We start from the raw sequence: 23,140 nt of genomic DNA on the forward strand, positions 1-23,140 counted from the left end.
CTGTCTGTCTGTCTGTCTGTCTGCCTGCCTGCCTGCCTGCCTGCCTGCCTGCCTGTCTGTCTGTCTGTCTGTCTGTCTGTCTGTCTGTCTGTCTGTCTGTCTGTCCGTCCGTCCGTCCGTCCGTCCGTCCGTCCGTCCGTCCGTCCGTCCGTCCGTCCGTCCGTCCGTCCGTCCGTCCGTCCGTCCGTCCGGCTGTACATCTGTCTGTCTGAACCCTGTTTTGTGGTGAGAAAAAGAGTTCGTTAATGAAAACCAGAGAGTTTAGCCGGAGTAAATATTCGCTGAAATGCTACTCTGCGTAGGGAAGGGAATAGGGTAGTAAAGATGGAAGGGTGCTAGAAAAGAGTGCGGTCATTGTAGAGGGTTGCAACGCAAAAGTTCACTGCATGATGGTTTCTTTGGATGAGACCGAATTGAAGTTCTGTGCAAATACAGCGGGGTGATGAAGTGTTCGGGCAATTTAGAGTTTGTCTAAAATACCAATTGTGTCTTAGTAGACAAATAAGAAGATCATTGCACGTCGCTGCTATCTGTAGTTGCCTAAAGGGCCTAATATAGACTGCATGCTTTGTTGATAGTGAGCACGTTCGTTGGCGTACGCTGGACATTTGAAGAGAATGTGAAGTACAGTCTCAATTGTGCCGCACTTTTCACAGTACGGACTGTCTGCTTGCTTGAAGCAGTATTGTAGAGTGTTTGTAAAAGCGGAGTGTCTAGCGTTCCGTCCAGACGGAACATTTGCTGCTTCTGCAGTTCCGTCCAGACGGAATATTTACTGCAGCTAGAGTTCCGTCCATACAATAGACAGTTTTAGTTTCACGTACGTTGAAGCTTCACGTACGTTGAAGCTTCACGTACGTTGAAGCTTCACGTACGTAGAGCGCTTACGGGTCACCAGTGTGCATGCGCAGAACGTGAAGTGTCTGCGTGAGTCGCACGGACGACGTGAGATTCGGATCTTCGCGCTGCGGTCTTCACGTTGCTACGTGGCGTTGGCAAGATGGCGGCGCCCTGCACGCCCGCTTCACGACGATAACAGCTTCGTCGCTAATCCCTCGACGTGGTATCGTGCTGTAAACTGCTGTATTTGCCTTCAGTTGGTCCATTCTTGCTCTCGCATGAAATTTTAGGTGAGAACTAGCTTTTGTTTTCCAGATAGAAATGCGTTTCAGCAGCTCCTAAGCCTGACGGAGAAGCGTTCGTGGTCGTCATAGCAACGAGTGTGCCGATGGTCTCACGAGACCACGCGAAGCTCAAAACCACGCGGGATATTGCGAGACCCGCGGCACAATCAGCGGGAAAAGCAAAACGGTGCACGTTTTGGCTCCATACGCACACGTCGCCAACATGAGTGGGACACCAGCGCGCCTTCGCTTCTCGAAAAACGATGATTTAGATGAGCTGCGGGACGTGAAGGAATGCAATCCCTTTGAAGATAACATGCAATATACAGTTCGGTGGAATGAAATCGCTCAACGTTTGTCAGAAGAAAGGGGGAAAGTATTTATCGCCCGCACTGTGGCTTGCCCGGCTCCGCTCCAAGAAGCTCGACTAAACCACGGCCACCTGAATCGAGCGCGCGGTGGTTACTAAACAAAATTAGTTTTCTTTATCTGTACTAGATGGCGCGGCACAACATGCTAGCGCATTTTTTAGGTTCTACGGCAGATCTACACAGTTTGCGTCCCGTACATGCAGCTAAAACTGTACGAAGCGACACGAGCGTATGCTACGTAGACTGCTCACGTTTACGTGCGTGAATGTTCTACGTACGTAAAACTAAAACTGTCTAATGTCCGTACTGTCCATACTATACAAAATGGGTGATTTCTACCAACATAAAGCATTTCTTTGCCTCTGGAATAACCATTTGACAAAGCTGTATCCAGTGTTCTCTGTACGCATGTATACGGCACCAAAATATCTGTCCGCGTACTGCGTTTAGTTACATCCTCGAAGGTATAACTTCCGTGCATGCATGCACGATCGGGAAAGTGACACTGTTAGAAGCAAAGTGCAGAAACTCTTCGCGAAGTGATGTGAAGCCCTGTCGCTGTTTGTGCTGCAAGATGACGTTGCGCGAAAAAGACTAGGACGTACACAAACGGTCAGCAAGCATTATGCAAACGCACCAACAAACCCAAGCCAAAGCTCGTTCTATTGCCATTTCTCACTGACTGCTTGGAAAATAAAATGATGCAGCAGAATATCCTGTCACACATTTGGCGGAACTAAATTGCCACTTTTTTAAATGGACATGCAAAAGTCTGCAAGCAAACTGGTTTCCCAATCCCTAACGCCAGCTTTAATTCCGTCTTGACATAACTCTTGCGGCAGATAAAGCTGGACGGAACTGTATGGTGTCAGATACAGTTCCGTCTGGACGGAACCCCATCGCTACATGCAGTTCCGTCTGGACGGAACTCTAACGCGAATTGTAGTTCCGTCTGGACGGAACTCTAGCCACAGCCTTGTAAAAGCAACATTAAGACAGAGGTGATGATAAACTTTTTCTAGAGGATGTGGAAGGTCGAGTGGGAGTTTAGATTTGAGCTGTGGGTCGATGGAATGCAGAAAATGGTAATGATGACTTGGCGAGTTCCAGAGGCGGTCTTTTTGATCCTGGGTATATCGTTTGGCGAGTTGGGACGCATCTCATTTTGTGAAGATGTGCTTATAGTTAAGATGCTGTAGATTTGTGGTTTGGCTTGGTCTGGTTTTATGGGGTTTAACGTCCCAAAGCGACTGAGGCTATGAGAGACGGCGTAGTGAAGGGCTCCGGAAATTTCGACCACCTGGGGTTCTTTAACGTGCACTGACATCGCACGGTACACGGGCCTCTAGAATTTCTCCTCCAAAGAAATTCTAGAGGCCCGTGTACCGTGCGATGTCAGTGCCGCAGTGAGCTGGAAACATTAAAAAATTATACAGTGGCCTTCAGCAACAATCTTGTGAGGAGGCGTGCGCATACCTCGTACAGTCTGCCAAATTCTGGCAGCCAGTTTTCGTACAAGCAATGTTGAACAGAAGTCTCACTATTTTTGTCGATTAAGTTTGTCTGGGTAGCGCCTAATGTGTCTTCGTGCCCGCCGGCAGGCCCGAAGATCCTCAAAGGTTTTCGTGCGCAAAGGTTTGTCTTCAGCACGCCTGCGTATCGCACACAGGCTTTCACATTCCTAATTATTAACGGTACTCTCACTTTAGGCTGGGATTTGTTTGCCCAATTACAGGCAATAAGCTAATCTGAAGATCAATTCCGTGTTCTGTGTTGCAGCTGTAATTCCCCTCCTTCCTGTATTCTTGTAGGTATCCCACTTTGTAGACTTCCTCCTTGGTGACGTCTGGTGAGAATTGTGTAATAATCGTTGCCACGTGTTTCTAAGTCAGTACACCAGAAGTTTTGAGCGGCTGCAATTGTTGTGTAGGTCACATAAATGCAGCTGGCAGTCGTCACATCTCGGGCGTAGGTTAGACTGTTGTCGTTTAAGGGCCCAATTGAATACTCTGCGAAATGGTCTGCAAGTTTCGCACTTCACGCACATGTGTGGGAGCTGCCCCAGATTTCACTGCGAGCGTTAAAGTCTCCACTGATAATATGTGGCCAAGACGCTTTCGATATTAAATGTTCAAGCCTCGATATGTCTATTGGCTTGCCTGGCTGAAAATATACAGCAATGAAAGTGTAGACTTGCCTACCAATTACTATCAAGGCACACGCGTACTCGTTGTTGCTGTGAAGCGGGACTTCATACAAGGAAGCTTGAATATCCTTGTCAGCAACACGCTGACAACATCTAGTCGCTGCGAATGAAGGATGTGGTAGCCGTTCAATCAGAACTGGTGTTCAACACGTGATTCGGATTTCACAATAAAAGTAAAGTGATGCGCTCGCACTAGCTGTCGAAAGTGTAAAAGTTTCGACTGTAGAACACGAGCATCCCACTGAAGTATGGTGCATTTACGGAAGATGTTGTGAATGGCTAGATGAGGTGAGGTTGTTTTTGCAGAAGCCATGACTACGGCTGTGGTGAGAAGCGCCTCTGTGGGCCGTAAGCTGTTGACACCAACTCCTACATTGCTAGAACAGCTCCTACCTCAGGGAGGCTTCATGACGGAGGGCTTGTCCAGACAGGAGCCTTGATGGCTGCAAACATCATAGGTATCAGTAATTCCGAAATATCTTGTTCTGCGCCGGTTTTCTGCCTTTGGTAGGTCATCCTGTCACATTGCAGTGTCTCAGGTTGAGGGTGGGAGTTGGTATTTATCGCGTCCTGTGTGAAAGATTGGGTTAACTTCAAAATAGGCGAAGAGACCGATGGCTTTCCATTCCCTTTATTAGCAGCAGGTGTGCAGGAGTTTACGGGTGTCTTGTCTTGTTTAGTTTATTGATCTTGGTCTTGCATAGTTGCAAAAACAAATTCTGGATTAGGTGGTGGTTCATGACGTTTGTACGGTTTTCCTTGTACTTCGCCCACCTCTGCGTGCAAACTTAACGGCTTTCCTTTCGGGACACCCTCCGTAGGATGCGGGGTTTCGGTCATCAAAGTTTGCGCATTTTGGTTGCGCTCTCGACGTACATTCATTGTGTGAGGGCCTTTGCACATTCCTTGTATGAGGGCCGGAGAGGGCCGTTGCATTTGTTGAGATGTGTCCATGTCTCTGGCATTTGAAACATTGCGGTGTAGTATTCAGGTATTCAGTTAGAGGGTAACTGCAAAAGCCCGGTGTAACCCGTGAACTCCAATATTGCGGTGCGGCGACGTACTGTACCTCTTCGATGTTTCCCCCGTCTTCACAAATGTAAGCGGTGAGTCTCCTTGCTGAGACAACGCCTTGCTCACGTAGGTGCTTATGCAGGTTTCCGTTTCAGTAATCGAGAGGTACCTCAACTTTTGGAGGACTGCCCACATACCCACCTGATTGTGAAATACACTCCTGAGAGGCTGCCCACTTGCCACAGGCCAAAGGTTTGGGGGCTAACTACCTATCATGGCGTGGCTGCTTAGATAGTGATTGATCGCAAGTGATTGCTCGGGAAGTGCAACCTGGGTCTCACGATCGCCCCATCGATAGCAGCCACTGCCATCACAGTGAACTGGCGCGTCTCTTTACCACTGCACCAGGAGTGGTGTGAGGACTCCCAGGGATGTATGAATGCAAAGTAGGTTATTACCATTTTCATACATATACGCATTTCCTCATTAACGCTATTCAAAAACACCGGAACCGAAGTGAAGACCAAATTGCTAGCACACCTAATTCGCAGTTGGCCTAAACCCGCAAATCGGCCGTCATTTTTATATAACTTGAATATGTGCCTTTCTGTGTCGCTTGCACTGTTACGGGCACTAATAACTCCATAAAATGCGTTGCAGCCTGTTTCAATGCACGCGAATCTGCTCGCTTTTTTTTTGTCCGTCGAGACAAAAAAAAATTATTTTTGTGGAAAGGAAATGGCGCAAAGAACACCTCACATCTTGGTCGCACTGGCTTTCAACTCTCTGAGCTCCTTCAGAGGAGCGTTGAAATCGCCCACAATCAGGAGGGGGTCCCGACCCGCAACTCTCAGCGCGCGGCTAAAGAGGTCCGCGAATGATACATTCGGCAATTTCGGATTGCAGTACTATGGATCGAAACCCGGCGTATTCTACGTGGATGCCTCCGGCCCCCACCATGGGGGATGGTTCACGGCCGCAGTCGTCCACGAATCCAAAACAGTGAACGGCCTTACTTTCCGAGCCCGTGACATAACACACGCGGAGGAGGTCGCCATTGCTTTGGCTGCATCTCATTCCAATTCAAAAACAATTATTTCCGACTCGCGAGGGGCATGTCGGAACGTCGAGCAGGGCTGGGTACCGTATCTAGCCTACCGCATTCTCCAAAACAGCGTCTATACCGGGGACCCCGCTCACCAGCGTATCGTTTGGGCTCCTGCTCACATGGGCCTTGAGGGAAATGAGGCAGCTGACGCCGCCGCCCGCGCGCTCTCTCACCGGACATTCCCCTCCGACCCCGACGATCAGGAACTCGAATTCACTCCAGCTTACTCGTTTAAAGACATTTCTTTACTTTATCAATCTGGCCATAGTCTTTATCCCCGCCCGTGTAAAGGTCTCTCAAAGGCGGAGGAGCGGCTTCTGCTTCGCCTATATACAAATACTTTGCTGTGCCCGGCAGCTCTAAAACACTTTGACCCTTCTTTCTCTGGTAGCTGTCCGCACTGTGCGGAGAAGTCTTCGGACATCTACCACATGGTGTGGGCCTGCCCCTCCAACCCTGCTATCCCCCCTCACCCCAACCCAACCCGGGAGGACTGGGAGGCGACCCTGCTCGGCTGCTCTGACCTGCAGGCCCAACGGGCCTTGGTCGCGCGAGCCCGGGCAGCGGCCGACGCCACTGGGGTCCCGAACTAGGGACCTCCGCCTAGTACTTGTGAGGGCTGGCCCCCTTTGGGTCAGCTCATACCTCACCTCCCGAAGTTTATCTGTAAATAAATGTTTTCCACCACCACCACCTCCAGAGGAAGCAAACGATACGACTTTGACTATACTCAGTACAGAGCAAAATGAATCCCAAATGCGGCAGATAAAAACATTTTTACGCCACTAAGCTCTTGTTCAATGGCCGCTGCTCCACAGATTCTGTTGTCCAATATATTGAGCAAATTTTCTGTTGCCGGATCAAAGAATGGCATCGGTAAACAGCTCAAGGACTTTCAATATGAGCAGTGATGCTTGAATCGATACTTGTAGCCAGTGGTCTAAATCTGTTTAAGGTGAGAGGCATTCTCGTTCTCAGCCCTCCGTAGCATAGGACTTACACGGACGCCACGAGATCTCTACTAAACAGTTTAAAAGTCGACCTTTTGGGCTCTTTAATTTTGACGAAGACTATACGTAATAAACTACGGTATCAGAGAAGACATCATTACAGAGGTTTTTACCAGCCATAACAGAGAGAGAGACTTTAATGGATACAGGAAAGGTCTGCCTGGTTTTTAGACTAGCATGCTACACCAGGTGAGGGTGAAAAAAGCGAAGAAGGTAAGAGAAGGAGAAGCAGAAGTGGCTGAAAAGGAGAGGAAAAGGGAAAAAAGAAAGGGTGAAAGGTGAAATAAAGCATACTCAACACGCACTCACAAACACACATGGTTATCAAACGGTGTCCACCAAACCTATGCCGCAAACAAAAACTATAATAATGCTTTTCTCCCTCGCTCAGCCGAAATCGCATCACTCCAGGCTCCACGGACATGCTCCAGCTTCATGGGGCCGTTTTGACGGAGTCCTAAACCACTTAACAGAGCCTTGCGATGGTTATTAGAGATCTGGCAGCAACAGATCAAGTGTTGAAGGTCATCGCGTACACCACATGTTAGGCACCGAGGACACTTCGATGCACCAATTTTATAAAGATTGAATTTAGTGAGGCAACGTCCAGGCAAGTTCGGCGCAGGCAATTACGATCACGTCTATTTAAATCCACTAAGTGGCCGCGCAAGCGGCCTGCAGAAAAATTTTATTATATAATGCTGTAGCTCCGCGGAGCAAGCAAAGAGTCGGAACTCGTCGTGCGAGAGCATAGAGAAACCACGTGCACGCTCTTTCTGCAACTGCTTCCGAAACGGCCCTGCACTTATGCGATTGTGAGACAACGTTATGCTGGGAACAATGTATTTTACTTGATGCGATTCTTATTTTTGCGTATGAGCGTACACTCTGAGCCTCAGTGTACTCCCTATATGCATGCCGCCCCTCAACCCCCTCACGCCCCCCCTCCCCCCCCCCCCCCCCCTCCGTAATGCATTTTTTTACGATAACACGAAAATACGAGGCTTACTCGATCATCCTGGGAGCAAAACCCAGTCACTACGTACAGTACGGTCCATTGTTAAAGGGAACATGCGATCGCGTGCCCTACGCGCTTCACGAAGACCTGCTGGCTAGATGCGGCGAGAACAGGCGGCATCAAGAGCATGCGCGGAATGACCAGCCGTTATGCTTACTGCGCATGCGTCTTGTGCCGACAATTCCCACAAATTATCGGCGGCAGCGGCTCGCGAAGCACGGAGGCCACGCGATCGTGTGTTCACTTTAACAGTGGACTGTACTGTACATCAGTACTCGGAAAGAGGCGTCGCTGAGGCCATCTGAATTTACTTTGCTGCTTTTCCCCGGCACTCTCGCACTTTTAGACCAAGTCAAACGTTCTTGTAAAATAACCCTTTAATTACTGCATACGAGTAACAAGCCACAGTTATATCGGAACAGATATATCGAAACTAGCTGTGTTAACCACTCTGAATTCATCCGTTTGCCCTCACTGGAGATAGCGCTAAATATAACCGCTACATCGCTGCAACTCACGCACGGTCGCTGAAAAATCACGGGACGCTTATCATCGACTTGAAAATTAGAATACGATAGTGTTATCAGGTAGCGTTCGCATCGCTTACCAAGTTAGCTAATTCCTAATTAGAATGCTCACCATTACTCATGTATCCATCATTACATGTCTCTAAGATAATACACCTAAGCCAATTAAAGGCCACAGAGCATTCATTCAGTACACCTTTATTCAGCTTATACCAGGTAGCCTTCGTGGCTTATGGATAGCAGGCCTGTCTCGTAACTAGAAGCTCACAGGCTCGATTCGCACCGAAACCGATTGTTGTTTTCAGCTCAACTTTAAGAATCCTTTCCTTCGATCGGGATTTATCGCTGAAGGCCAATGACGCCGACTCTAGCTTTGCTGCGACACACCCTTACCACTGTCGCGTTAAAGCAACCCTGACATCTTAGATGCAGCCCACGGTCTTTCTTTCATTGATCATTTCAGTTCGCGCTCTTACGTCTAAGCCCCATCTGCTGTTATGTATGGAGGGCCGAGTGCCCTTACAGGGAGCGCTTGCTACAGTCGAGCATCCGTCCTGAACGGAGAGCAAGTGAACGTCACAACAGAGCTGCATCAAGGGCTGCGAGTGAATTAAGAGAGAAAAAAATTCTATCGAGACCGGAGTCTGCATCCGCTCCGCGCGACTTTCCAAAAGCGCTCGCAGGTAGTACAGAAGGGTACGCGCGTCACTCCGCACCTTTTGAAATGCGCAAACCCTTTCCTCTCTAGCAACGCGAACTGCAATGCGTGAGTGAAAGGAACGCATCAGGATACGACGCATAAACAGGAGATGGGCTGAATAGGAAAGAATAATCGGAACGGGCATAAAACAAGAATAAAGAAACAACAAAAATAAGGTATCCTTTGCGTACAAGATAAGAAGGAAAAAAAAAACCGGTAAACTTGGGTGCAGGTCCCTCGCATCGACGCGAGCGCGTAAAGTCAACGCCGGACTTGAAAAGCGTTTCTAGCGTTATTCGATTACAGGAAGAGAGCGCGTATGATTTTTTTTTCTATTTCCTTTTCTTTCCCATTGTGCTCGTGAAGAACAGACGCGTGTTTGCTCCGCTCGCTCGACAGGCACGCCGCGGCGTTCCAGTACTTCTCGCATCTCGGCTTCCTATTGTTTCTTCAGTTCCTATTTTTATTTTATTCGTCCCTACGCTGTGTATACGGCATCAGCGAGAGTTCGCACGTCTCCTCCTCTTTCTTCGGTCCTCTTTTCTTCCACGGAGTTCCTTCATTCCAGCGCCCACCCTTCTTCTACCTACTTCTTCTCTTACTCGTCCTATTTTTTTTTTTTTTTCGTTTCGTTTCGCGCGCGCACTTTCCTCTGTGCTCGCCGGTCCTGCAGGGTGACGGCGTTCAAACACAGAACTCTTCTTCGCCGGCGGACTCCGGAATTCCTGTTGCGCCGATGAGTTGCCGGCGCGCGCATGTTTGTCCAAGATTAAGCAAAAGGTGGTGACGACGACGGGCAAGACAGCCGTGGCGTGCTGGGGGGCGTCGTGGCGACACTTCTTCGCATGCCTGACACACTTGAGTGTTATTGTTCTTTCTCTTGCTTATCTCAACCCTAAACATAACACTCTGCGAGCTCCGTCTTGCAAGAATATTCTTGGTCCAGACTACGGTCTTGTTTCTGCATATTGCATTTCACTCGTCGCTAAGTTACTTACGTTTCGGTATTTGGATCTCTTTAGCCAAGGAAGGAATGAAGTGTGCTTTCAGTGGGCGGCCACGAATTCTGTGTGTCCCACATTTTGAAGCGTAGAAGACAGAAAGGAGCGTTTCCCGGAATCAGGCAGCATGGCCGAAGCTCTGGGTCGATGCTGTGCTCAGTGGAGTAGTTATTTTCCCCTATTTCTCGGTTTGATTTATTAATTTACTTTAATAAAAAAATCTTAATAAATAAATCCGGTTTTATTTATTAACTGACTTTAATAAATAAATACTTTATGAAATAAATAGGCACTTTGTGCCTACTGCTTTCAAGTACCTTCGAAGTTTGCTATTGCTTTTTGCGGTGTCACCGAGGAGCTTATATGTGCCGGCCTAAGTCGTCAAACTAAAGTAAGCATGCAGCCCGCATTTCCTGACCTGCCAAGCAGCCCCACCTAGTCGAAAGAGAGCAAAGTTTTGATCCCGAACCAAATAAACAGATGAACAAACAAAAAAGAAAAATGGGGTGAGAGAATCCATCTCAGGCGCGCTCGGGAAACGCAGTACCGACCCTTCTTCACACCCACGTCAATCTTGGCGCACCTGTTGCCGTGCTTCCCCGCAGCATTCGTGCCAGGCCGCTCCCCGGGTGCTGTTGCATCCATCACTCAGCCCCTTGCTCTTGGACGGGCACTTCTTCCGAGTGGGGCCAGACCGGCGGAGTAGTGGTGATGAGCTCTGCTCTACGCCGCTACCACTGCGTCCGAACTCCAGGCCGCGTTGTTTTTTCGCACGCTTTATATTTACATGGCGCCACCCTGGGAGGGCATATCAAGTTCGAGGGTCGAGGCGCCAGAAAAAGGCAAATCAGCGGTTTATTTATTTATTTATTCATAATACCTTACAGGGCCCACACTCTAAGAACTAAAGGAGTGCGGGGAACTCCTTTCGATGGAGTATACGCTTGTTCCATATTTCACTCCTTTTTCCAGAGTCGCCGCACTCCTGCTAGGCGCACTCCCTCTGCAGGAGTAGAAACACTCCTTTATTACGAATGGCTGGGGAAAAAAAAGCTGAGCCGGAGGGAGGATTCGAACCGAGAAACTCCGCATTGCGAGCCGAGTGCGCTACCTCTCGCCTATACTTCATTTTTTTTTCTTTATTTTCGAGATTGACATGAAAACAATAAGACCACTTCAGCTACACTTGAGCTGATACGGGTGAGGTTAAAATTTCTTAAATTTCACTAGATCATCTAGTAGTGTTACCCACTGGGGTGGGTCACGCTGCGCCTGGTAACATTCCCGCAGATAAACAGCACTTTCAACAAAGTTCTCACGTGTACTACGAGTGTTTATATCAGCATGCCTTACTTGCATTCGCGTTTGCCACAAGCTGTAGAGGCCAAGAAGCATTAATAACTCATAGGGTACCTCTTTGCGATCAACTGGTAGAAATCTGATCCCATAAGGGTGCAGTGGTAGTTCTTTCTTGATGGTTCTCTGCAGGACATCCCAGAAAAGTATGGCGTCCCAGCAGTCTAGGAAAACATGTTCAATTGTCTCCGGCTGCTTACATAACAGGCAATTTGTTGACCATGGGACAGAGATTCCTTTTTCATGGAGCCAGGTTTTAACGGGTAGTGTATTAGAGTGCAATTTGAAAAAGAATGTTTTCACTGTCGGCCGGACCGGCATCATTTTCACCCGTTTTAAAATATCCTGCCCTGGGCCTCCACGGTAAGGCGCACGATACAAAGGTGGCGGCAGCATAATATCAACCAGATCCTTATACAGCTTCTTTTTGGGAACGTTATACAGGTATTCTAGTGAAAAACGCACTTCCAACAACCTGAAGGAAAGGACAACCTCACGCAAATATCCGTTTACAGCACCACACATGTTTTCACACGATGACACTATGATTCCGGGGAGCAGCCTTTGTAACCGCATTTGCATAACAGTTCTCAAAAATATGTCATTTTGATGACGAAGGAAAATAAAGCGCGACACCACTTGACGCAAAAACAAATGAACCAGTCCAACGCCACCGCTTTTGACTGAAATAAACAAGTTTGTTCGCCTGGTTTTCTCCCAGGTCGACGCCCAAAGAAAAACTGCAAACACTCGATGGATTTTTTGAATATTGCTGCGCGACGCACAGAGCACATTCATCACGTACCATATCTTAGAAATCAAGAAAACATTGCACAGAAAGGCACGTGAAAAGATTGACAGCTGCCTTCCTTGCCACGCGTCCGCTTTCTCTCTTGCCTTTAACGTCTCCTCGTTCCAGTGTGTGCTGGGATCGCGATAACTTTTTAGGAGCACCCCAAGGTACCGCGTCGGTAAGTCAGTCCATTGCAGTCGAGAAAAAAAATCTGGTGAAATATCCCATTCCCCATGCCAATATCCTGAGCTTTTTCCCCAGTTTATCTGACATCCAGTTTGGTCGCAGAACTTTTCGACCACATTCGTAGCTTCACGAATGCTGTCTCTGTTTGTGCAAAATACCGCTATGTCGTCCGCGTATGCAAGGATTTTCACTTCGGCTGCCTGAAGCTTGAATCCAGAAATGCAGTCACTGTTAAGAATGGCCAAGCACAACGGCTCAAGATATACTGCAAAAAGCAGGGGAGAGAGCGGGCATCCTTGTCTCACCGACGAGCGTACTATGAGGCTGTTGGTAAGTTCGCCGTTAACTATAATTCTTGTCGTACAATTTGCGTAAGCCATTTTTACCCCTTCTACTATTACGTTACCCAGGTTGGCATGCTCTAGAATGGAGAAAAGAATGTCATGAGAAACACGGTCGAAAGCTTTTGCTAAATCTAGCTGCATCATAGCTACTTGACTGCCAAGCGCGTCAACGCATTCTAATACGCTTCGTGCAACATGTATATTTGTGGCAATGCTGCGACCTTTGATGCCACAGGTTTGATGCGGCCCAACTAACTTGGTGATTACACTTTGCAATCTGCTGGCTAAAATCTTCATGAACACCTTGTAATCCACATTTGTGAGGCTGATTGGTCTATAGGACCCCACCAACATACGTTTCTCCGTGTCATCAGTCTTGGGAATTAAAACAATGTGGGACGTAGTAAAAGACAATGGAACTTGATTATTTTCATAAGCTTCTGTTAATACTTTGAGCATCAGTTGAGTGACGTAGTGTTTGAATGTTTTGAAGAATATAGCACTCAACCCATCTGGCCCAGGGGCTTTCCCAGATGGTAGGTCGTCTATTGCTTTCTCTATCTCCTGCAAGGTAATTGGCAGCTCTAGGCGCTGCTTGATTTCATCGTCAAGTGTTGGCATCAATTGTAAGAAGTTTACATGAAAACCTTCTACAGTCTGGCGCTTGTTACTGAAAAGTTCTGTGAAGTGGTCCACAAAGGCGTTCTGAATATCTCCTGGATCGCTGGTAATTGCGTCTCCGTTTCTTATCTTTCTGATTTCTTTCTAGCAAGCGTACCGTTTTTCGTCCGCGAGCGCTCGCTTTGTAGGCGTTTCGCCTGCCCACAATTTTAGAGGATATTGGCAGTGTGTTCTCCACTGGGAGCTGTCCGGAATACACGCACTTTCAGCGCGATAGTCATGCGCGATTGGACAGAGTATATGTGTCAGTTGATGTTGTTCCCTTGTGCTCTAGTTATCATGTACAACCAGTGACTTTCAGTGATCATTGTCTTGTGAGTGCCACTTTTGGAAAAAAGAGCAGGAAAGCACGCTTTAACTGGCACTTGTGGAAACTGAATGCCAAACTTTTGGAGGATGAAGAGTTCGTGATGAAAATTAACGCTGATTTTGAGAACATTCTTATTGCCCAACCAGTTTCTTTTGCAATGGAATGGGAAAGATTCAAAGAGCAGGTGAAGATTAAAGCAATAGAAAGGAGCAGTGTGATTTTTATTTATTTATTTATTACAATACCTTCAGGGCCCCAGTGGGGCGTTACAGAAGGGAGTGGTTAAAAAAAGTATAGACAATGCAGCAAAATGAAAACAAAAAGTAAATGCAAAATGTAATGTAATACAGCAAAGAAAGAAAAAACGTAAGCTTGAACAAAATACATATCAGATTAGGTAACAAAACAGCCTAGTCAAACACATAGTTTTCCGCGGCATTTTTAAATAAACAGGTGTCAGAAATATCGGCAACCAAGGTGGGCAGGTGGTTCCAATCGCTCGCCGTCTTGGGTATAAATGAGTTGAAGTACGGATTGCTTCGGCAGTATGGAATGCGTACCTTGTGGCGATGATCCGTGCGAGGTGATATGAATGATGGTTCAGATAAAAGATCCCGTTTTAGCTGATGATTGTGGTAGTAAATCTTGTGAAAAGTTAGCATTCGCGCGAGTTTTCTACGAAGGGAAAGGCTAGGAAGGTTCAAAGTATTTTTCATTGCAGTTACACTAGCAGTGCGGGAAAGAAAAAGAAAGAACCCTCCACGCTGAACTGGAATGCTTGCTGAACATGGAAAGCACAGCTCCTGGAATGTTCACAAAGGAAATCAGAGATGTGAAATGCCAACTGGAACGCAATGACACAGAAAAATATAAAGCTGCTGTCGTACGTGCAAGGTCCGAAAAATTGTGGGCTCGCCTATACTTCAGACGAGTGGTAATGCTTTTCAGTAGTTATATATGCTAACATTTTGAGTTCAGCGGCAGTTTCGTGCGTATATGTCGCGAGTTCTGTTCTCTAAATTGGTAGATCGCTGGCTGGTTAGAGTTGACACAGCTGAGTAAATGATGAAACAGTAAAGGCAGCATCTGAACGCCACAACGCCACGGTAAATCTTTACTCGACAGCAATTTCATGGTGCACGGTACGTTGACTCGCCCTTCGCGAACGAGTTAACTGGTGCCCTGATGCACTATTATTCGTATTAAAATGATGTGTAGCTGCCCTAGAGCACTCGTCGATCATTCATACCGTAGTAGGAATGCCATATAAAGTGTTTAGACTAATGTTTCGCCGTCGACCGCGAACGTTCACGAGATCTGACAGAAGTGTTTTTTTTTAACAGAAGCATCGCTCGTTTCTGCGAACCGCTTTTCCTTGGAGGTTGTTGTGCTGAAATAGATGTTGCAAAATGTGAATAGCGGTTCCGAAGGGCATAAAATATATTCACACAGCAATAAACTAATGTCTAGGATAAATTGCGACAGTTACCATGACAGTCTCTTCTTAACCGCATTCTACGGAAGTGCATGTCTTCGCTGAATGGTATACACTATTCAGAACCCCGCGGCGGTCGCATTTCGATTAAAGCGAAACGCCAAAGCCTCATGCACTGCGCGATGTTGGTGCACTTCGCTTTGGGATGTCGCGATGTCAGTGCAGTCGCTTTGGGACGTAAAATCCATTTAAATCAAATCAAATATGCTGTATGAATGCAACGCAATAATCTCCAAAGTGTACACTGCACGTATCGGTTATGTACAAGGTCTGGCTCTGTGGGCGGAGCACAGCGCACTTTCTTGTTCGGTTGTTTTTGCTTATCACTAGTTAGCATGAGATGCGAGTCACAGGTCACTATATATGGCTCCGCTGCAGTAAAAAGCTAAGAAAATAAACAACCTCCAACTCCCTCAGGCCCTAGAGGGAGTGCACTCGCAGTTTTACTCTTTACCGAAGGAGGCGTTTCACTCCTTAGGGAATTTAGGCGGAGTAAACTGCTGCTAAAGAGAGTACAGTAGCCGGTATACTCTATCATAGAGAGTATCAGTTCTTAGAGTGCAGAAGGGCATTGAGTAAGGGGGGCAAAGAAAAACAAAATGTGCAAAGGAAACTAATTAATACAACATGAGATACAAACGATTAAGTAAAAAGAAACTAATGTACAAGGCAAAACTTGAAGGCGAAATTATACATAGGATACAAGGTACTTATTAGTAGCATGAATGCCGGACATACGGTCAAAACAAAACGCAATGGCAACAAAGGAACAAAAGTACAGTGCGACAAAGAAAATCAAAGATAGGAGAAAAAGCGATGTCTTATGAGATATTTGCGTAGCTGATCCTGGAATGGTTGATGGTTGCCTATGCATGCGATACTGTCAGGAAGATCATTCCAAAGAGCGATGGCACGTGGAATGCTACCCGTTTCCGGGCACCGTTAGGGATCTTCACGGTGCGTAACCTTCAACAAGACGGTGAGCTGAATTTTTTATTTATTTATTTTATTTGAGAATACTGTAGCCCTCACTTGAGGGCCATAACAGGAGAGGTTTTTCTTTTAATTTTCGAGGAACAAAAACCTCAGGCACCGACGACACAGAAAGCATAATCAAAACACGAATACAGGACCAGCAGTGACAGAAAGAGCGAGAAAATAAGCACCTGCAAAGTGCACGCGAATAAGTTAACAAAGATGAGGGAAATCATAACAGCAGCATGACCAGTTGTCAATTCCCTCGTTGCCTAATTAAAGGGCGAATGCTGACAGCCGCAAAAGCTAAGACGAAACTCAAAATGTAAACAAAGCGCCTGTAATTATGGTTGAAATGGAAAAAAAAACATCTATTGGAATGCATCAGTGCTGAGCCCCGATTACGAGTTCACCAGAACAACGCAGCGGCCTTTCCTCACGCGTATCGCTTTAATGTTGGTTTGGTTTATTGGTTGATTGGGGTTTAACGTCCCGAAGCAACTCAGGCTATGAGGGACGCCGTAGTGAAGGGCTCCGGAAATTTCGACCACCTGGGGTTCTTTAACGTGCACTGACATCGCACAGTACACGGGCCTCTAGAATTTTGCTGCTTAAATGTTAGTTCTTACAGTTGGGATCAATCGTTACGAGGTCTGTTAGAAAAGTATCCGACCTTTGGCCGAAGAAAAAAAGCTGGCATAACTGGAGCGTTGGAAACCTAATAAACTTCAAAGTAGTCTCCTTGGGGCTCCATATACATCTCCCAGTGGTGCTGCCATTGTTGGAAGTATTCCGAAAAGGCCCTTTTCGGAATGGAATTTAGCTCTGCTGTCGTTGCAGCCATAATGTCCTTTCTTTTCTGAAATCGCACTCCTTTCAATGGCCTCTTGATTTTAGGAAACAGCCAGAAGTCGTAGGGGGACATATCAGGAGATTAAGAAGCCTATTGAACTACAGGAGTCTGGTTTTTCGCCAGAAAAATCTGAATCAAATGCGAGGAATGTGCAGGAGCAATGCCGCGAGGGATGCGCCAATTTCTTGTTGACCTCAATTCCGGTCTCTTGCGCCGCACAGCACCAACTAGGCGATGGAGGACATCCCTGTAGTACTCTTTAGTCATTCTTTGATCCTGTGGGGTGCGTACTCGTGGTGTGCCACACAGAGGGAGTCAAAAAAGCAGTCAGCATCACTTTGACATTGCTGCCCACTTGGCGGGCCTTCTTTGGTCTTGGTGACGTGGAATGCGTCCTCTGTGACGACTGGGATTTGGTTTCCGGGTCGTACCCGTACACCAAAGACTCGTCACTAGTGATTACGGCGTCGGTGAAGTCAGGGTAACTGTTTGTGGAATCCAGCATCTCCCGTGAGACTTCAACACGAAGCTGCTTTTTCTCCACCGTCAGCAGCTTCGGCACGAATTTCGCCGCAACTCTCTCCATGGCCAAATCCTCGGTGATAATGGAATGTGCAGAAAAATTGATGATGTCCACTTCTTCCGCAATTTCTCGGATATTCACACAACAGTCCCGCATCACCACAGCGTTCACTTCGGCAATTACCTGGTAATTTAGACATGTTGATGGCCGACCGGAGCGTGGCTCTCTCTCCACAGATGTGCGGCCGTCTTTAAACCAGTTGCACCACTGCTTAATCTGTGTGCTGCTCATAGCATCGTCACCGAAAGCCGTGTGAACATTTCGAATGGTTTCCACTTGGCTATCGCCAAGTTTCTGGCAAAATTTGAGGTAACAACGCTGCTCCTCTCGCTCCGCCATTTTCCTTGCAACAAAAAACCGACGAGAGCACTGCGCACTGCCTCACTCAAACGCTGCTTCCCAGCGACTGACGCTATCGGCAGGCGGGAAAAAATTCGTGCATGCGCACGAGGGTTCAAGGTCGGCTGCTGTAAGCGCGCTTGTTTCATATCCACCAGGTGTTCGCAAAAAAAAAAATAAAGTCGGATACTTTTCTAACAGACCTCGTATATTTGTCCCAACCATGACGAAATATATATACATAACTTTATCAAAGGTATACGCTTATGCAAGCCCTGACTTCCACAGCTGAAGATGATGGAGGAGATTATTGGTTTTCCTGTTTCGAGGAAGCTGCCCGAGCGGGAGTTAAGAAACCGCTGCGCACTCTTTTGGCGTAACTGCAACTTGCCGTCTAGCTCCCGTTCGCTCTTACTGAGCGGTAGACGAAAGCATCCAGTGTCTCCTATGCCAGATAAACGCGTTTACATGCGCTAGTGTTCTTGATCTATGTGAACAGAAAAGGATATCTGCCCGCGGATGCGCGCACACTTGTCAGCGGGATGCGACAGTCAAAACACTGTTCGGTCAAAAGCAATAAGCAAGAAATAGATAACGACAAACTTTAGTCGACGAACGGAATACTGTAAGGCAAAAACAATGCGTATAATTGATGCTCTTTAAACAGTCAGTATCCAGGTTAACAAATGTATAGCTGAAGGACACTCAACACCATGGTCAGTGAACAGAATATAAGAAAGTTACAAGGAAGCGAGTGGAAATATTTCTGGGTGATTCATTAACCTAGCTCTCAGGGCAAATTTACATCCTTAGTGGAACCAAAACAGAGCCCATTTTCAGGCGTTCATTTAAATGATCAATTTCAGAAAAAAATACAAATCTAGTTCAAGATATCTAACAATGAGAGAATACGACACTAGCACATATTCTCAGTTGGAACAGTTACTATCATGCAAAAGAACTTACTTGGCAACAGCGACGTTCCTAGTTTGCACTTCCAAAACATTAGAACGCAGCCTTTTCTTCATTTACCTGCATTTAGTTTGCAGCAATTCATTCTACAATAGTTTACTCATGATTGCGAAGTACGCCCTGTGCCAGTGTACTTTATTCATACGATATTTCTAAAGCGGTGTCTTGAGCGTACTTAAATAAATCCTCATCTCTTTCCACGGCTGCCATGTCATTTATTCAAATATTAAACAATACAAGCCCCAGCACTATACCTACTATTTTTACTATTTAATATCACCAAAATTAATAAATGCATAATTTATTTCATACGTATCTTGCGCAGAAAGCTTATGGGCCACGGAATCCAGTGCTTTCGAACTTCAAAAAATTAACTGGGTTTGTAAATTGATAAAAAGGAGAAATGTTAAGCCCTGTTAGTTTTGGTCCACAGAAAACATCCGCTTAGGATTTGCGGTAAGCTTCAAGTAATCACATGTTAAATCAAGCAATGTAATCTTATCGTACGCAGGTGGGCTGTTGTCTGGTGGCGGGCTGGTGAGGGTCCAAACTTTTCATCACCAACGGACGGAAACGCCACAGTACTGGCTGTTTTTCTTCATTGGTAAAGCGTGGTAAGAAGAAGAGCCTGCATGTTCGGGACGATACATCATTCAGATGAAGCAATATTCGAGCAATCCTCACAACCGAATGTCCATTGTAACTTTCAATTCAGATTAGTTTCATTCTGCTGCCGGTTATGTCATTCAGTGGGCCCTAGCCTCTTCTTATATTGCCCCTGCACCTAGAAAACTCAGCAGAAGATTATAGCGTTTGTGCAAACCTTAGCTTTGCAATGAGTTTGTTACGCCTGGCTGTATATCGCTCTTTCAAGGTGAGATTGTCGGAGCCTGGTTTGCACGCATTAATTGTGTATGTCCTTTTCATGAGACGATTGCATTAAATTACCTTGAAGTTTTATAAGCTTTGTTTTCTCATGCCTCAAAGCCACCGGCACTCCTTTTTTTTACCTTGTTTGTGACGCAAGATGTGACCAGGTTCATCTCGAATCATCGCTGCCGTGCGCAACATCTTTTGCGTTGTTCGGGATGCTCGTAGCTGCTCTTGACACCTTATCTCAAAAGTTCTTTGTCAGCTATAAATTCAACTCGGCCGAAAGCGGTGGTGCCCCTGTTCTTCAACGACCGCCCAACACGTTTGTTGCTGTCCCCGCCGCCGTGTTATTATTTTCCTTTGTGGGCGCAAGTCAGCCCAATGAATTGTTTCTTTGGGGAGCCTTCCTCTGTCTTCCTGACTGTCGTCACCATCACGTTACATGTGGGGAGGTTCTGTGTATACCACGAACAGTTGCTGTGAAATCCAGTGAAATCGGCAAACTGAAAAGCAACCTTGAAGCAGCTGTCATCTTCTAGCACTCACGCCTGGGCATGGATTCCTACCAGGCTGCACTCGCCTGCAAAAGGAAGCTGCAACCGTCACCCGCCTTCGACACGTGCTGCAGCAATTTTCCAGCGCCGTAGGGTTTCTCCGCCTATCGGTGGTTTCTCTGGCTCTGATCCAGAAGAATGGCTCGACAGTTTCGACCATGATGCCATGTTCAACGACTGGGAAGAATCCACGAAACTTTCGTAAGTCTTCTTTCGACGGGAGACACCCGGAAGAGTATTGTTTGAAAACAAGGAGTCCGGATAACGACCTGGGACGCATTCAAACGGCTACTAGTGAGGACGTTCATGAATGTTGTACGGAAGGAGGGGGCTGAGCTAAAGCTGCAGTCAGCTAAGAGCAACAGACACAATGTGTATGCCGAAGAGATCAACTGTCTCTTCCGGGCTGCTGACCCTGAGGTAACAAAGGAAATGAAAATAAGTCTGCCGATGCGACGTGTGAGGAGCATTAGTTTGCTGGCCTGATACGCAACACGCTGAGATCCGTAACCGGATTCATGGAAGAGGTGTCTACCATAGTAAATGCACTTGGCGCCTGCATCTGCCAATACAACCATCCAACCCAAGTCTCCATGACCGATCCGAACACGAAGTCTGCAAGCAGCGGCAACTTGCGGAAGATTATAAGGAAAGTTTTCCGCGAAAAATTGCACCGGCCCTTGACATCGCCAGCGCAGTCTCAGGTAGTGGCGCTCACGGAAGCAATCGGTAATGAAGTTCATCATGCATTGGCTGTCCCTCAAGCAACGATTCATTCTCACGACATATGCTACCATGACTCGAGCCCAAGACCTCCTGTCAGCCTTTTCGCTCTCTCGAAGGGGTTCGCGCGGTGTCTTCCTGCTTTCGCCCTCTGCGACCAATCTGCGGAAAGCTGCTGAGATCAAGATCCGACACCCACCTTCCACATCGACCCAAAGTATCCCGGAGCAAACAAGACCCGATCCGGTCTCTTCATAGTTAGAGAGTGTTTTACATCGTCGTTAAAGTGCCGACAAACGCTAATTACCAAGCATCGGAATGTATGCTATGAACACGCCCGACCTGCCTGCAAAAGTTCCGGCGAGAGCGCCATCCGGAGTCAAGAGCGCGAAATGTTGCACGACGACGTATTTGGTGTCGCCCGTTGTTCTGGTGAAGAAGAAAGATTATACGATTCTGTTCTGCTTGGATTACCATCGCCTGAACATGGGAACTAAAAAAGTTGTGCACTCCCTCCCACGCATAGACGACACCCTGGACTGGCTCTGCGGCTCGAAGGACTTCTCGTCAGTCGATATTAAGAGCGGATACTGGCAGATCGAAGTCGACGAAAGAGATTGAGAGAAAATCGCCGTCACCACTCCGGATGGTTTTTTTTTAGTTCAGACAAATTTGGATTTCTCTCGATATCTGGACATTTTATGGACACCTTATATTTGACTTAAAAAAGTGATACGAGCTAGCACTAACCCAAGGAGAAGGATAGGGAAGTTCTTGCAAAAGAAAAATGCGGACTATCAATGCGACTGATGTGTCATAGTATGCGTTAGCATTACTGGCCCCACCGGACCGAGCAGCCACTGCCGCTGACGAGTCCAGAGCGTGCGAGTGGGTGGCGTGATCTTGTCCGTCAATAACCGTGTCACACGTCCTACTCACGCCCTACTCTCGCTGTAAAATCCAGTAATCACACTCTCCCCTCTCCTTCACCCGCCTCCCTTCACCTCGAACCCTCTTTTCGTCAATGACATGATGATATTTATTTACTTAGATCATACCGTTGGCGTCTCGGAGGCTGTAACAGGAAAGCGCGAAATTGAAGTGCTAAAAATAGAGGAACATACAAATGCAGGCATCGGAACTGAAATCAGCAATAAATTGGTGTTTGGTGTTGTAGTGAAAAAACTACATTCCATTCTGGAAAAGAATCGAATTGTTCACTCAATGCTATTGAAGCTAGTGGATATCACAGACTCTCTCAAACCTTATAACTCAGGAACCCTTATAGTTGTTCTAAAAACTTTCCCTTTTTGACCCCAGAAACTTCTATGAAATTTTTTCTTCCTTTCATTCTTGCTAATACAACTTTTTCCTCGGAGCGTTTTTGAACCCGCATCCCACAAGTAGCATGCGAAGCAGGGCGCGGTGACAGTGCCACAGTGCGGTTTGCTAATAATTTCGCTCTCTCCATGCATGCAGTCGTCTCGCTGCTCACCGATCTGCTGCTTCCTGCGTTGGCATGTGCGTCTTCCGGTGCCTCATCAAAGCGGGCTTTGCCCTGCCACGAAGATGGGGCGGCCCCGTCCCACTCTTTGCTGCGTTTCAACATGTCATCGCCATTTCCGTCGGCGCCGTCGTTGGAGCACGAGCTGCCGGTCGTGGTGATGTCTTGGAAAGATTCATAGTCAACAACAGTTTCAGGCCGGCTAGCTGTAAACGCAAAAAAAGATCGGAAGGGCCACTTATACTCCGTTTCATACATAGAAGGCAACGCAGCGGAGGTTGCTGAATTAGTGCGTCCGTGAAACCATATTATTCCGCCACGTATCATTCGTTCTTCTCGAATACAGAGAGCGGTATAAAAGGATGTGGTAGCATTGAAAATCACGGTCGAAGCTGTGAGGCGCTCAGTGTTCAGGCTCTCTGGCCATAATTTCCACGGAGAGTGAACTACTTTTTCGACGCTGATTTAGTAGAAGCGATTCGCCCTACCAACAGCGTATCATTCCGCCACGTGTAGTTTT

This window comes from Amblyomma mixtum, chromosome 6, assembly GCF_055824585.1.
Source record: "Amblyomma mixtum isolate Tamu chromosome 6, ASM5582458v1, whole genome shotgun sequence".
Lineage (NCBI taxonomy): Eukaryota > Metazoa > Arthropoda > Arachnida > Ixodida > Ixodidae > Amblyomma > Amblyomma mixtum.